This window comes from Pteropus vampyrus, unplaced genomic scaffold (assembly GCF_000151845.1).
Source record: "Pteropus vampyrus isolate Shadow unplaced genomic scaffold, Pvam_2.0 Scaffold477, whole genome shotgun sequence".
Taxonomy (NCBI): domain Eukaryota; kingdom Metazoa; phylum Chordata; class Mammalia; order Chiroptera; family Pteropodidae; genus Pteropus; species Pteropus vampyrus.
The window spans coordinates 1,551,860-1,567,580 of record NW_011889258.1 but is presented as its reverse complement, the minus strand read 5'-3'; the positions used below and the strand labels follow the sequence as shown (position 1 = coordinate 1,567,580).

The 15,721-nt window shown below is 37.6% G+C and overlaps 1 pseudogene; it reads left to right on the top strand.

Moving 5' to 3' along the window:
* Positions 1–10,892: 10,892 nt before the first annotated feature.
* Positions 10,893–11,011, top strand: LOC111732654 (annotated as a pseudogene).
* The last annotated feature ends 4,710 nt before the right edge of the window (positions 11,012–15,721 follow it).

Below are 15,721 nucleotides of genomic sequence, written 5' to 3'. Positions count from 1 at the left end.
GACAATTGACTATCGGGAGCAGAATAAAGTTATGCCACTCCTGCGTGCTGCCATGCTGAATGTCATGGACATCATAAACCAGTTGTCACATGAACTTGGACAATACCATTATGTAGTGGACTTGGCAAATGCCTTTTTCTCTAGCCCTACCCTGTGCCGTGGTCTCGTGTATCAAAATGGAGCCACGTAGAAATGAACACCTGTAGTGCACTTGTATTATATATAATGCTAACTTCTGATTCTCTTGCAGGACTAGAAGCAGTGGCAATCATCTTGCAAGAAGCTCTTGCTGACTGGAGTGGGGCAATCAATGAGGACAAGGTCTAGGGACTTAGGTTCTCTGTTAAGTTATTGGGAGTTATCTGGTTGGGTAAGACAAAAGTAATGCCAGAGGCAATGGTTGATAAAATACAGGCATATCCCAGACCTGAGTCTGTAAAGCAGCTTTAAACCTATTTGGGACTGCTGGGGTTTTGACCCCTGCACTGTTTAGTGCGACGGGATGCCCAGTGGAATTGGACCCTCAAGATAAAAGAGGTCTTTAAGGCTGACTACGAAGCAAGCTGTAGCATAAAAAACGCGGAAACGCAATGTTTTTCAATAAGAGCGAGAACACTTGGTCTGATAGAGACACAACTGGCTGCCATTATGCAGCCCTACAGCCAATGAGGATATCATTGGCCGTAATTCCATACACCATGGAAGGGAGGCTGCGGCCTTAAGGAAGATTCCTTGTATGGGAATTGCACAGATCCCTACTGCTGTCCAGGTGGAGAAATGTACCTGGAGCAGTGGGTGCAGTTCTCTGCAAGCCCCCTGTTGGGTAAACTGCACCCCGTATTGGGACAAGTGCAGATCTAAGCAGAGCTCCTGGTAAGCCTGCTAAGATGGGAAATATACTGAGTCTCTATGTAAAGGGTCGGACTCCCATCCCTGAGGATGCCCGGTACACAGATTGTTTGTACCACAGAACAGGTAGTGAAATGATGGAGGCTATCGTTGATGTGGACACAAACACAAGTTGTCATATCACAATGCCCCTGGTATGCTGAGCAGCACCCAGAAAGACAGTGGGTAAAGAAAGAATACTCCAGGGGTATGCCCCACGGAACTAAGCCTCTCCAAAAATGGAAAGTGGATATGGGCCCAAAGTAGTGCCCTCCAGTCCAGATCCTGCATCGCGACCCTGTAGGGTTGGGATGTGGGCTCCAGGCCTGGCTGGTCCAAGGTCTGGGTGTGATCCAAAGTCTGGTTGTTATCCCAGGCCTGGCTGATCCAAGGCCTGATTGGCCCAAGGTCTGTCTGGTCCAAGGTCTGGCTGTGATCCAGGACTGCGGCTAGGAATAGGACTCCAGATTTAGAAAATATGTAAACATACTTCAGCTTATTGTATGACTAAATGCCACTTTTGTACTCTGCTATGTGAGGAACCATGTAATCCCCTAGAAAACATAAGAGGAAAGCAGAAGGAGAGAGCAGAAGGGGAGAAGAAAAAGGGGAGCAGAAAGGGGAGAAGAAGTGCACACAAGACTCCGTGCCTTATGCAATAGACTTCACTCTCCAATAGAACTGCACTTCCCAATAGAAGTGTGCTCCACACAATAAAATTGGTGCTTGCCATTTTATTCTCATGCCTGCCTCTTGTGCATTCTTCCAACTGGGCATCTCACCATTGAATCTTCCCTTCTCGGTCAGCAATACCGTTGACACTTGGCATAGTGGACACGATCCACTCAGACTAGACAGTGGCTACTCTGCAGTGTGCTCTGAAGGTTTCTCCCTAGCTTCTCTCAGACAAACTGCTCATTAGGATGTCACTTTGGTAGGCCCCTTCTGTGGCTGTCATCTTCTCTTTCATGTGATACTCTGTCCTCTCTGAGGTGACGGTCTAAGGCCTCTCCCTGTTTGACTCTCTCTAACCACACACATTGTCCACTGATGACAAATCTCCGTTGCCTTCAAGGCAAGAATTATGGACACTATTAAGTATCAGAATGAATTAGCTTCTAAGGGACTCCTCCTTTCCTGACTTGCTAGGACATTTGTTGACCCCCCCATCAAGCCTTGTTTAGGGCCCTGAAGGATAGATGGTCCTGATGCAATAAGAGAGGAGGCATCTGTCAGTTGTAGATTAACCATATCCTATAGATCTCTGGCCTTCTGGAAACTCTTGTCACACCTACAAGAGAAACGATCTGTAAATAGATAGGATTGGTGGTCCGGGAATTCCTTCCCCCTTGTAGCCTCTGCCCAAAACTCTCCCTTCCATCTTGAGTCACGAGGTGCACGTAGAACCTCAACAAAGGAATCATGTTCCCCTTGCATAGACACTGCAGAGGTATATAAGCTGTAAGAAATCTAACCAGGGCGAGCTCGTGCTTTTGTGCTGTTTAAAGCCTCACGCGCTCCACCGGCAATAAATTCTCCTTCCTCTAACAAAGTTGTCAGAGTGTCCAATTTCCTCTGTTGGATTGCAACAGCAGGACAAGGCAAATTTCTCCAAGTTGGTGGGGGGAGACCAAACCCTGCACGGAGGGAAGAGGGTCCTTTGGCAGAGAGTGAAGAAAAAATTCAACACACATGTCCAAGTTATAGTCAAAAGGAAAGTTTATTAGAAAAGGGATAACACTTCATAGACAGTGTGGTCTCCTCTCAGAGGCAGAGGGTAAGAGGGACCAAGAGAGACTTGGAAAGACAGTGAGTAGGGGGGCCGAGTGTTCAGGGAATTCAGTTTATATAACATTCTTTAATTCCTGTGAATTATTGTTTAAAAGACTTTGTTAACCCATTTCCTTTGATATGGACATACAGTGAGGAAGGGGAAGGGTATGTAACATGAAAAGGTAAGAATATATGGAGTGAAAGGCCTGCTGGCAGTTCTTAGCCTTTAATCCATAGGTTCCCCATGGTTTTAGCCATAGAGAATGACTCTTGGTTCCTGCGTCTCCTTCCATAGGTGTGGGGAATAGGCTGTTATCAATTCTAGTAGAAATCTTCCTTTGTTCTGAAGGTGTCCTCCTGGCCTGGCTGCAGAGCTGATCAGTACATTGCAGTCTCAAAAATGCAGTGGCATTTTTAGAAAGGTTGAGAGAAGCCTTAGTCAAACACTGCTTTCTCTCCAGACACCTTAGAAGGTGAACTAATTTTGAAGGATAAATTTGTTACTCGATTCATCTCTGAATTCGGAGGAAATTACAAAAGTTGGCTGTAGGACCTGAAAGAACTCTAGATCAACTCCTTAAGGTTACCACCATGGTCTTTTATAATAGAGACCAAGAAGAGGCATGGGACGAGGAAAGGAAAATTTAAGAAAAAGGCAGAGATGTAAGTGATGGCCTTATAAACAGCTTGACCTCAGGGCACCCAGGATCAAAATGCTAGCTGTTACAACTGTGGACAATCAGGCCACTGGAAAAAAGATTGCCTACATTGGCAAGGACCAAAGAGAAGACCCCCTTGGCCTTGTCCTATCTGCAGAGGTAATCACTGGAAAGCAGATTGTCTTCAAAAGCCTCTATCCTCAGGGCTAATTCTGGCAGCCCAGCAGACTCAACAGGACTGAAGGGACCTGGGTCTCTTCACTGTGGCTCCTTTAACTCAGCCGTCCATAGGGACACCGGAGCCCTGGGTGATCCTAAAGGTCGAAGGAAAGCCCATTGATTTCCTGGATACAGGAGCCACTTTCTCTGTCCTCCTCTCTAATCCTGGAACCCCCTCCACCCACAGTGTGACTGTACAAGGAGTCACCAGGAAGCCAACTACCAAATTATTTTCTCAGTCTTTAGTCTGTGTATGGGGAGACTTTATATTCTCTCACTCTTTCATTGTGCCAGAAAGCCTTATCTCATTATTAGGGAGAGACATCATGATTGAATTAGGAACTATTGTTTTAGTGGCCCCAGGACAGACTCAGAACTGTCTTCCTTTAGTTGAAGCCAATGTTAGTCCTGAGGCATGGGCCACTCAAGGGTCTTTTGGCCCAGATTTGACGGCCACACCTATTCCTATTCATCTGAAGGACCCCGCCTTTTTTTCCCTGCTGAAAGCAACATCTTTTAAAACCTAAGGCATGAGAAGGTCTTATTAAAATAATAGAAAATTTAAAGGGACAGAGTCTTCTCAAGGAATGCAATAGTCCATGTAATACTCTCATTTGCAGGATATGGAAATTTAATGGGGAATGGAGACTTGTTCAAGTTCTCCGTATTATTGAGACGGTAGTTCCTATACACCCAGTTGTTCCCAACCCTATACCCTACTTGCCCAAATTTCCAAGGAAGCCAAATGGTTTATAGTACTAGATATTAAGGATGCCTTTTTCTGCATTCCAGTACACCCAGACTCACAATTTTTATTTGCATTTGAAGATCCAAGCAACCCAGTCTCTCAGCCTATGTGGATAGTGCTTCACCAAGGATTCTGAGACAGTCTCCGTTTATTTGGTCAAGCTGTTTCTAGGGACCTCTTGAAATTAACATATACGACTTCAAAATCACAGGGAGCATGATCTTCTAACAACTGAAAAAGGGGGACTCTGTTTATTTTTAAGGGAAGATTGTTGTTATATGGGATGTGGCCAAAATGCTCATGAATAGGGCCTCCGGGATCCTCCAACAATTAAGCGAATCATGGGGGGTTCCTGGTCTAAGATTTGGAACTGGGCATCCTGGCTTTTTCCCTTTGCAGGACCCATACTGATGATTATCATAGCCCTAGTGTCTGGGCCCTGTCTGTTAAATCTTTTCACAAAGTATTTTTCTTCTCGCTTGTAGGCCATCAAGCTACAAATGGTCCTCTATATGAAATCTTCTACTGAGGACCCTTAGGTAAACCTCTGGACTGGCCCTGACTGCCTATCATTTTGACACCCCTTTTCAGCATGAGTGGTCATCATCCATTTATCCTAATAGCCGTTAAGGTTATGTGTTCAGAGTAGGGATTGAGGTAGAAAAGTTAGTAAATGTTAGGCAGAACAAGGCAGTGCACAGTAGGAACACCCAGCCACAGAGCCAGAGCCTGCACCCTGGAGTGCGGGGTGGAGACATGCCAACCAATCAGAAAAAAAGCACACAGAGACCTTTAACCCAACCAATCAGAAAGAGGCATGTCCTATCAAACCATGTCTCACCAGGCCAGAATGAGTAGCTGGCATAAAAGCTTATAAAAGAAGAAGCTTTTTTTCTACTCATGGGCATCCTACTTGCAGGTACCTCCTCTTGCAAGAGAGCTGTAACTCTGCACTTTCAATAAATCCTATCGCTTTAATCACTTTACTTCTTCTTCTTCTTCAAAAAAAAGATTTACAGAAGCCTCAAGACCAGACTCAGATCAACAGGGGACAATGGACCAACTAGAAACAAAGAAATTTAGAGATTTCACACCCTTCCTTGGAACCCTGTCTTCTCCTAGCTGTCTATCCTCACCCACCTCTTGTCCTGACCCTCCTTCCTTCCCTTGACATAAAGAATAGTCAATCTGGGGTTCTCTTAAGATGGATTTGCAGAAGCTTGAAGGCATCTGCCTCCATCTTCCAGCTGGTGATTTCTAGATCAATAAACCTTTCCTTACTCTAAACTCTGATGTTTCGAATATAGGCTTTTGAAGTTTAGAAGCACGAATCTTGAATCAGTAGTAGATCCTCTAGGTAGAATTGGGCTAATCATTTTTCCTGTTAGAGGTTCAAACAATAATGTTTCTAATAGTCTATGATTTTAGAGAAAACATTAGTCACTCATGGAAAGGGATTTTATGGCATTTTACAGCTGCAATGTGCCTTTGGGGAAAATATCATTTTCTGTTAACTTTTGACTGGTTTTATCTTTGTCTATTATTTCAGTCAGATTGTTAAGCAAATAGGTAGACCTGAGCATAGGGGGCATGAAAGCCCAACCCAGAGACCTCCCTTAGGGCCTCCTTGAAACACCATTTTAGGTTTAAAGATTACCATTACATCCTGAAATGCAAGGAAATTAAAAAACACAAAACTAACCACTGGTTTAGTTTGGCCACAGTTAGTATAATATACTGACCTTCCTTAACCTTAGCCTCATTATATCATCATTATAATATCATACATATGCCTAGAAGTTCATGAATCTAATTATAACAGACTGAATTCTGGGTAACAGCATGTACAGTAGACAGAATTATATAACAGCCAAATGTCAATCAAATGACTTCACGTGTCAATCATCTAGCACCACCCCTGTAATCACCCATCAAGGAACAGTATGAGGTTTACTTCCCAAATTCCATAGGGCTGCAGTCATCTCTGGCATAGACCATTTCTCTCTTGAAATGTACTTTAATACATCTTACTTTTTCTAAATTTCACTGATCTATAATTTTTTTACTGCATTGGTGTATAGAACCGAGGCCCCCTCAGTGCCACTGCAGCAACGATGAATTTGGATCACCCCCAACAGTAACAAGAAGAATAGCAACAGTAGACTTTTACAGTTTAGATTAATTTTTATTTCCTCAAGGGCCATTTGGACAGTTAAATTTTAGAAGGTAGGTAGTTAATAAAGAGTGCTTGACTTTCTATAGCCCTTTTAGTCAACTGAATTTCCCAATTCTGACCTCAGTCTCTACCTCTTTTCCCTCTGTCAAGAATGATAAACTCTTGTGATTTCATGTCTGAATTGGTATTTAGAATACGGTGCCCTCAGACAGTTCTATTTTGATATATGCTTCCGCCTTAAGAAAAGACTAGTATGCTGAAGAAGAGTAATTGAGAGAGACTTGTTGGGTGGGGCCCCAAGGTAGCAATAATTGATAAGTGTCGGTAAGCAAGTGCAGGGGGTACCCTCATCTACCTGCCTCGAGATTTTCAATAGATAAAGTTGTTCACTAGGAAACTGCTTTTGGGAGCCATGATTACATATATTCTGAAAGGCAGTGCAAATTTGTAGCAGGAAACAGATATTTGCAACAGTGATTGAGAGTTCTTCTGCAACAATTTCACTTGGAGAACTTGTTCTCACCTGCCTTTCAATGATCCTTACTCATATATCGTGTCCTTAGGGCATGCCTCTGATTGAGAAAAATTAATTGAGAGAAAACGATGAATAATTTCATAATTGTAAAATGTGACTAAAATATTTTTTTGTATATTTGATTACAGATATTGGAATACTGCAACATCAAATTTATGAGCCCACTGAACTGAATTGAAGGAAATTTTTTTTCTTTGAGTCTCTTATGCTTGTGTTTTAAATCTACAAATTAAACTGACAAAAGACAGATTAAGGCATATTAATATTTTTAATTTTCATGCATGGCTGGGGAGACTTCATGAAAAAATAAAAGAGTGAAAACCCAAGAAGCAGTTATATCCAGGAGCTTATACATCATTTAAAAAAAAAACTGATAAATTGTGGAGGAACTACTAGACAAAGGAAAAGGAGATTTTGGTTCCTAAGGGTGGTAAATTGTGAGAAGTAAACTAGGAAATGTATAATAGATAAGGGTTGTTTATAATAGTAAGGCTTGTTGTGCATACTCGAGCCATTGAACTTTAATAAGAATTGTTCTCTTCCTGGTAAGGGAAAGGGTAACACCTTTACAAATGGAAATTAATGTTACCTTTACAAAGAGAAACCGTATGTCTAGCTTTTAGGTAGATAAGGGGAGGGCGAAGAGCTCTTCCTGCATTTTCTCTCTCCTAATTGTCTTCAGTTCAAAATAATCTTTATGCCAAAGTGTCATATGCTGACCTTTGGTAATTTCTAAAAAGTTCACTTACCAATAGCTTTTAAAAATATTTTTGGAATGCATTCCTTTATAAAAATAATGTTTCAAATAATGATGAAGTTTCTGTTAGCCCATAAGGCTGATTTATCATGTTAAGTACCTGAAATAATATGTATTTGTAATATAAAATAATATAAATAAAACTCCCAGAATATATAGATGAAATAAAACAGAAAAAATAAACTCCCTTTCCTCCACAACCCCACCCCCATCCCCAGAAAAAGATAACTTCTTTATTTTGAACTCTGATGCTTGAGGAAAAGCAGATTTAATTAGAGAAGTATGAGGCCTGAGATACTATTGTTGAGATTCCATAATATGAATTATAGAACTTATATTACAAATCTTGGTCACTTGCAAGTGCTTTATAATAGACCATAATGTCTAATTTTATTTCAAAATGTATGGTTTTTCTTTATACATTACTTATATATAACTCTTATGCTTTCAAATTTTTCTCATTCAGATTTTTCTTTTAACCTCTAAGTACAATAGTAAAAAGGAGAGAGAAGGAGAGATTTTCTTAAGAGAGTAGCTGGAAAAGATATTGAAAAAGAGAGAAAGAAATGGGAGAGAAACTAAGATATTAAGTACCCACTCTATTGTTACTGTTGGAGTTGATCTAAATCAGTCATTGCCCCAGTGGTGCTGAGCAGTGGGGCTTGGTCCTTTTTGCTGACAATAGTAAAGAATTACAGATCAGTAAAGTTTAAGAAAAGTAAGATTTATTAAAGTATGTTTCAAGAGAGAAATGGGCTACACCAGAGAGAGCCGTAGCCTCTTAGAGGCAGGGAGGTCTCATACCTGGGCCAATCGAGATTACAAGGGTGGTGCTAGCTGATTGGCCTGTGAGGTCATTTGATTGACAGTTGGCTGTTATATAACCTATTGTCAACTGTACATGTCCTTACCCAGAATTCAGTCTGTTATAATTAGATTCATGAACTTCCTGGCATTTGTATGATATTATCATGATGGTATAATGAGGTAGAGGTGAAAAGATCAGAGTACTCCTTACTGCACAAGCATTTGTGGCTGGCCTAAACTAGTTGCTATGTTATATGATCATTTATTTCCTCGTACTCCAGGATGTAGGGGTATTGTTAATTGAAAAGTGGGTTTTTTTTTTCTAGGAGGTCATAGGGGCAGCCTTTGGGTTGGGCTGTCATTGTTGTCAATTCTATGGTTACAGAGCTGGGCCTTCGCTTCTGTCGCTCATGGCTATCTAAATGCCTGACACCAAGACAAGCACCATGCTAGGTGGCTAAAAGGGATTCAAATGGACAAATGAGCAAGGGATTGCCAAAAATTAGTTTAAAGACAGAGGGAAAGGAAGAATGGCATGAGCGTATAATCATGTTGGAGGGAAAGAATATGTCTAGAAAGAACGTGTTCTTCACTTGTCGAAACTGTGCTAAATTATTAGAGTTGCACTGCTACTTTACAAAAAACATTTTCTGAATGGGTGGGAAAGGAAAAAGCAATGTGTAAGAAAAAAATGAGCAGAATGATCACAACATAAAGACTGCCTGGATAATCAGAGTACATCTAGCAAGAAATTAGTCTATTTGAGAGAGTATTCTGAAAGAGTTGATAGGGGTGGGGTAAGGTTAAGCAGGGACTGGTTACCTACTTTCATCCATTCTGAGTACTATAATTTTTACTCTAGTATAATTAGATAGGAGCCACCTGTCCCAGTTACCTATATATGATAATCTTTGATAGAATTTTTTAAATTGGGGATTTTATGAAGATAATACAAGAATTCAGAGAATGCCTTAAAACTTTCTCTTGTGAATTAGGTACAATTTATTCTAACTAGACTAAATAGATATAATTATAATCACAATAAAAGTATTGAGTAGAGTTCTGAGATGGGCTTCCAGTTCCTCCTCACTAAGGATCTGGTGAAAATCTAAGCCTATATAACAAAGAGAATAAGGCCTGTCTGGTCCAGTCTGGAATCTTTTTCATTCTGATGGTCCTGAACCTTTTACATGTCCCAGAATTTCATGTCCTTTAAAGATTTGTGTTAAGATTGCTCAGATAATTTGCAAGTTATTCTCAGACTACTTAGGTAATTCCTCAAAGTTTCCTTTAAGCACATTTTTCAAATTAGTTTGTTTCCACAAGAGATTTGTTTCTTTCAATATCTTCTGCAAAATCCTTCTTACCTCCTTTCTTTGTCAACCAGGGAAACAGCTCAAATCTTTGTTGGTTTTGTGATACTCTAACCTGAATACCTCTTTCTAGGTTCCTCTCAGCATTCTTTTGTCTCTGCTGTTAAAATGCTATGGGGACGAAGTAGTCTGGAGTCAAGTAGGATTGTTATACATTTTATTTATTTGTCTCCATTGGGTGAGAAGTATCACTACCTGATTGGAATTCACACTAAATATGGATTCTCTCCCCGCTCCCCATGTTGAACAGTACCATGACTCTTCCTGCAAAGCAAGATTAAATATGCTCTGGCTGCAGTAGTAAATCCAATTCTTTGTACTAATATATATCGTTATGTTGTATCAATCCAATTCTTCAGAGTGTAATAATGTCCAGGGCTTAACAAACACTTTTTTTCTTTAATCATTTGGCTTCTGTCAACAAATACACTTTCTGAAAAAAAAAATAGAGATTCACCTGTTATACCTAAGGTTTTTTATTCTAAACCTAGTTCAGAGCATGTGGGTCAAGGAGCTGGTTTAGGCAAATTTTAATCAGAGCTGGGTTAGAATTTCTGGACCTGAGATTCTAGACTCTGGTGTTCTCCTGAAGCCTGTGTGAAACTACCTTGCCTAGTAACAGTCATTCTGGTAGAAGGTAATATCACCACTGGGAAAATGACAAGTCAGCTACATGACAGTATATACATTGTTCTAGCCACTGTACAAGGTAGAAACTTTAATAAACAGAATTTACTATGCCTTGAAGACTACATATGGCTTTTGTTTATAGAATGGTATTTTACAGGAAAGCACTCTGCTCCTTTTCTCTGTTTTTGCCATTACTAAAAACCACAAAATCTTTCAAGACATACAACCATATGAGCTAATGTTTTCCATTCATGAAGGATCTGTTTTTATGATGTTTCAAATCTGAGATGAAAATAAAGCTTTTTTTTTTAAAGAAAATAATTTCAAGTCTACAGCCATGCCACCCTGAACAAGCCCGATCCCATCTGATCTCGGAAGCTAAGTAGCGTCGGGACTGGTTAGTACTTGGATGGGAGACCACCGAGGAAGACCAGGTGCTGTAGGCGTAAAAAAAAAAAAAAAAAAAATGGGAAAAGAAGGAAGGGATTGTAAGGTAGCTGACAAGGTCCTTGTAATCTGTGAGGTCAACCAAGGTTTGCCTCGCCTAAAAAAAACAAACAAACAAACAAACAAAAAAACCAAGCCAGAGTAATGATTACATCTGTTTAATTTCTTGTATGTTCACATTCTCCTGTCATATGATCTAGAAATTCTTTTAGCCAGGAAGAAATGCTTAAGTTTTTATATATTTTGTTTCAATAAACTTAATTACCTACAGATATGTGGAGGATATAACAGACCCAGTTTTTACAGTATTTAATGGGAGGACAGACAGAATGAACATATGCACACAGCTGAGAGGTGCGATTGACAATTTACCACCAAGTGAAAACTTCACTTTTCTTTGTGGTTAATTGCATTCTTTAAGGTTATGTGAGATATTAGCTGTTTGAGAGAACATAGTTTGTTAGTTTTAATAGAGGGAAATATGATGACATTCATGTGTTTGGAGGATAAAATGCTGTTAAGTGTGAATCCACTTAATAGTGGATTCCCTAGAAAATGAGGAGGCAAAAGTAAATTGTTGTCAAGTTTTATTTTTTTAACTAAATTTACATTTAGTCCAGATTATGAGGTAATTCTAGAAGTTGTTGGGAAGGAAAACATTAATAACACATTTTGAAAAATTGAAATAGCTTTGCCTTTTTCTCTGGCATTGCTGGGTGTATAAGTAATTCATTTTTTAATATCTCTATTTTTTTAATATATTGTGAGATTGAGCTCCCCTTTCTTCTTCACACTAAGAAGGAGAAAGGTGACATGTCATGTGGCAATGTTGAATTTTATTTAAGCTCCATGCTCCCAGAAAGCAAGGACAGTTGAGAAGTACTCCTATCCTTTTGTGTTCCAAACACCTAACCACAAAGGATCATCCTGCTCTGGTATTTTCTGAGAAATGCCTCCACCCATCATATAAACCTCATTGTCCACTCTCTTCATGACTCCTTTGTCTACCTGCTTCTATAAAAGCTCAGCCTCCCTTCCTTTTCTTTGAGATGTTCTCCCTATTGCAATAGCCTGAATAAAATTATGTCCTTACTTATCCAATGCATTATGTCTTTGACAGTTTTGTACCATGACTCAGATGGTATTCCACCTTGTTTTGGATCCCTGTTTATTCATCTAGGTAACCAGGCATCTCAGAGCCCTTTTTTGCTCTATTCCTGACTGACTTTTGGAGTATCCAATGGTGAGTCTGGTTCTTAGTCCTGTGTTCCGGACTCTTCTCCATTGATAACTCAGTAAGGAGTTGATTGTTTCTGAATACTCGATTTTTGTTGCCAGCTTCTTTCAGTTTTATTTATCTGACCATTCAGTGATCTTGATATTTTTCAATTAAGTTCTTGAAAAATATCTTAATTCAAGATATTTTTCAAGAACTTAAAACCTTTATTAATATTACCTTGATTAATATATAATCATCAGATGTTTAAATTATTTGTAAGTAAGAAGAATACTTAAACATTGATTACTAAGCACAATTTAACTTTATATACTTGGGTTCTTATTTTTATATGCTACAAAGAAGCTATATCTTTGGGTCTGTTAATGAATGTGTTCATTTTTTGCCACTTTAAGAAGTTTTATAAAGAATATGTGTGGCTACATAAAACTATATGTATTCATGAGCTCTGCAGCCTGCTTAAAAATGCTAGTGTGTGACAGTTCACAATACTTACCTCCATAGTTTTCTCTACAAAATAGGTAGTTCTTTAGTTAAAGTTATAATCATACAGAAATAAGACTCTACTAAGAGCAATAGTGACAGAGAGGTTCAACTTTGTATGCAAGGCATGCAGGATGTGTTTTGTTAAGAGAGAAAGAGGGTAGTTTGTCCTAAAGTAAAATGGTTTTTCCGGAATGCAAAAGAGCAAAGTATAGGACAAAAACTGAGTGGAAATAGAAAGTTAATAGAAAGGAAGTTTTATCTACCATGAACAAAGCTGGCTAAGATTTGATTGGTCTCTTCATAAGGTTTTCAAAAAGAGCTCTGTGTCTTTTAGTATCAAATATTACATAGATATAGAACTAGAATTTGCTTTCACTCTGGGTGATAAACTTTTCTTGGGTTATTTGTTTGCTTTTAATAAGAATTTGTGGAAGATTATTTATTCTGTGTAATGTACCTGTGGTTTAGGCTGACTCTATTATGCCCTTGATTGTTTAAGAGAATAAAAGTTTTTCACTTAGGAAAAATGTGAATCTATACAATCATGTTGCCTCTCATGTTTACTTTTAAAATCCTTTATTGTCGCTGTGGTTAAATAGGCATCCAAGTATTATTTATCAGCAATCCATAATCCTATCTTAATCAAAAGTTCAAATCGGACAACTTATTATCCCCAAATTGAATCCTATTATACCTTGCACCTGAAACTGTCTTTGAGATTTCCTAGAAGATTCCTGGAAAATCACAAAGGATTTGATCTTTTACTTTGTAAAAGGAGAGATTCTAATAATAATTAAGCTTATTTGATATATAATGATTGATCAGTTGCATGGCAAGAGTTGTCAAATCAGAAGATGCTTAGACTTTTCTAGGTTAAATTGGTATAGGTAAATGTTATTAGTATAAATATTTTAGAAATTGCATGCTGTATGGGAAGTTCTTAGAGATTTGTCAGTACCTTCACTGTCAATAATCTATTCCTGTTTGTCAGTCCTGGTGCTGCTTTAACGGTTATTAGACTATAATAGTATAGTGTTATCGGTTATAATTTTGAATATTTCTGTGTTAACTTTGTCATAGCTTTAAGTCTTCAATTTGAATCTAGATCTGAGGATTCACATCACATTATTTATTACTTGTGGAATTTTACTAATACACAGACATTTAAGGCCTACTTCAGACTTATAGAATCTCTTTAGCTGATATTCTTAGTATATTTTCAGTATAATCTAACTATATTCTTGGAATAGTCGTGGCAAAATTTGGTTCAGGATTATTATATCTGAAGATTGTTTTTCTGAAGATTATATTAATCCATTAATAGCTTTATTGAGATATGATTATTATTTTAGCCTTTTTAACATGTTCATTGAGATATAATTCACATACCATACAGTTCAACCATTTAAACTGTACAATTCAATGTTTTTAGAATATTCAGAGTTGTGCAACTACCACAGTCAATTTTAGAACATTTTCATCATTTCTTAAAGAAGTCCAGTATTAGCAGTTACTCCTCATTTTACCCCAGCCTACCTAACAAATCCCTACCAATCTTCTAATATGTTAACATGCCATGCCTTTCTATTTATTTAGTTATTCCATAATTTGGGGGCAATGTTTTATTGTTTGAATAGTATCAGTTTTACAACTTTTATGTTAAATTTATTTTAAGTATTTTATTCTTTTTGATGATATTGTAAACAGAATTGTTTTCTTTCTTTTCTTTTTAGTTTGTTCATTGCAACTATATAGAAATACAGGTGATATTTGTATATCGATCTTGTATCCTGCAACATGTTGAAATCATTTGTCAGTCTAATACTTTTTAGTGGATTCCATAGAAATTTCTGTCATCTGCCTTTCCATTCTGGATTCATTTTATTTCATTTTCTTGCCTAATTGTCCTTGTTAGAATGTTCAGTATATGGTTAAATAGACATGATTAGAGTGGATGTCTTTATTTTGTTCTTGAAATAAGGAAGAAATCATTCATACTTTTATCATTAAGTATAATTTAAACTAAGTTTTTCATAGAGGTCCTTAATCACATTGAAGAAATTCTTTTTTATTTATTACGTTTGTTTTTATCACGAGGAGGTATTGAATTTTGTCAAATGCTTTTTCTGCATTTATTGAGATGATAATGTAGTTTTTGTGTTTTATTCTTTTGACATGGTGTATCTAGCTTGTTGGCATACAGTCATTCATAGTATTTTCTTATAATCCTTTTTATTTAGGTAAGCTTGGCATTAATTTCCTTTCATTTATAATTTTATTAATTAGTGTCTTCTCTTATTTTATTCTTGGTAAGTCTAGCAAAAGGTTTTGTCAATTTTGTTGACCTTTTTAAAAATCATGTTTTTATTTTGTCAATTTTCTTTTTTTATATTCTATTACATTTATTTCCTCTTTAATCCTTATTATTTCCTTCTTCTTGCTTTAAATTTAGTTTGTTCTTTTTTTGACAGTGTTTTAAGGTGGAAAGTTAGATTATTGTTTTGATATATTTTTATTGAGGCAAAATTCATATAACATAAAACTCACAAGTTAAAATATTTTAACATTTAAGATTCGGAGGCTTACAGACATACACAGCCTTCTCCATTAATTCCAGAACATTTTTTATCACTCAAAATAATTCCTGTATGAATTAGTCACTCTACTTATTTTCTCTCCCTTCAGCATTTGGCTATCACAACTTTGCTTTCTGTCTCCATGAGTTTGGCTATTCTGGACACTTCATATAAATGGAATTATTTGGCTTTTTATGTCTGGCTTCTTTTACTTAGTATAATGTTTTCAAAGTTAATCCATTTTATAGCATGTACCGTACTTCGATTTTTTTTATTGCCAAATGATAAACATTGTATCATATAACTACATTTTGCTTATCTATTAATTTATTGATGGACATTTGTGTTGTTTCCACTTTTTAGCTATTATGAATAATGCTGCTATTAACAATCATTTTGAAGTTTTTATT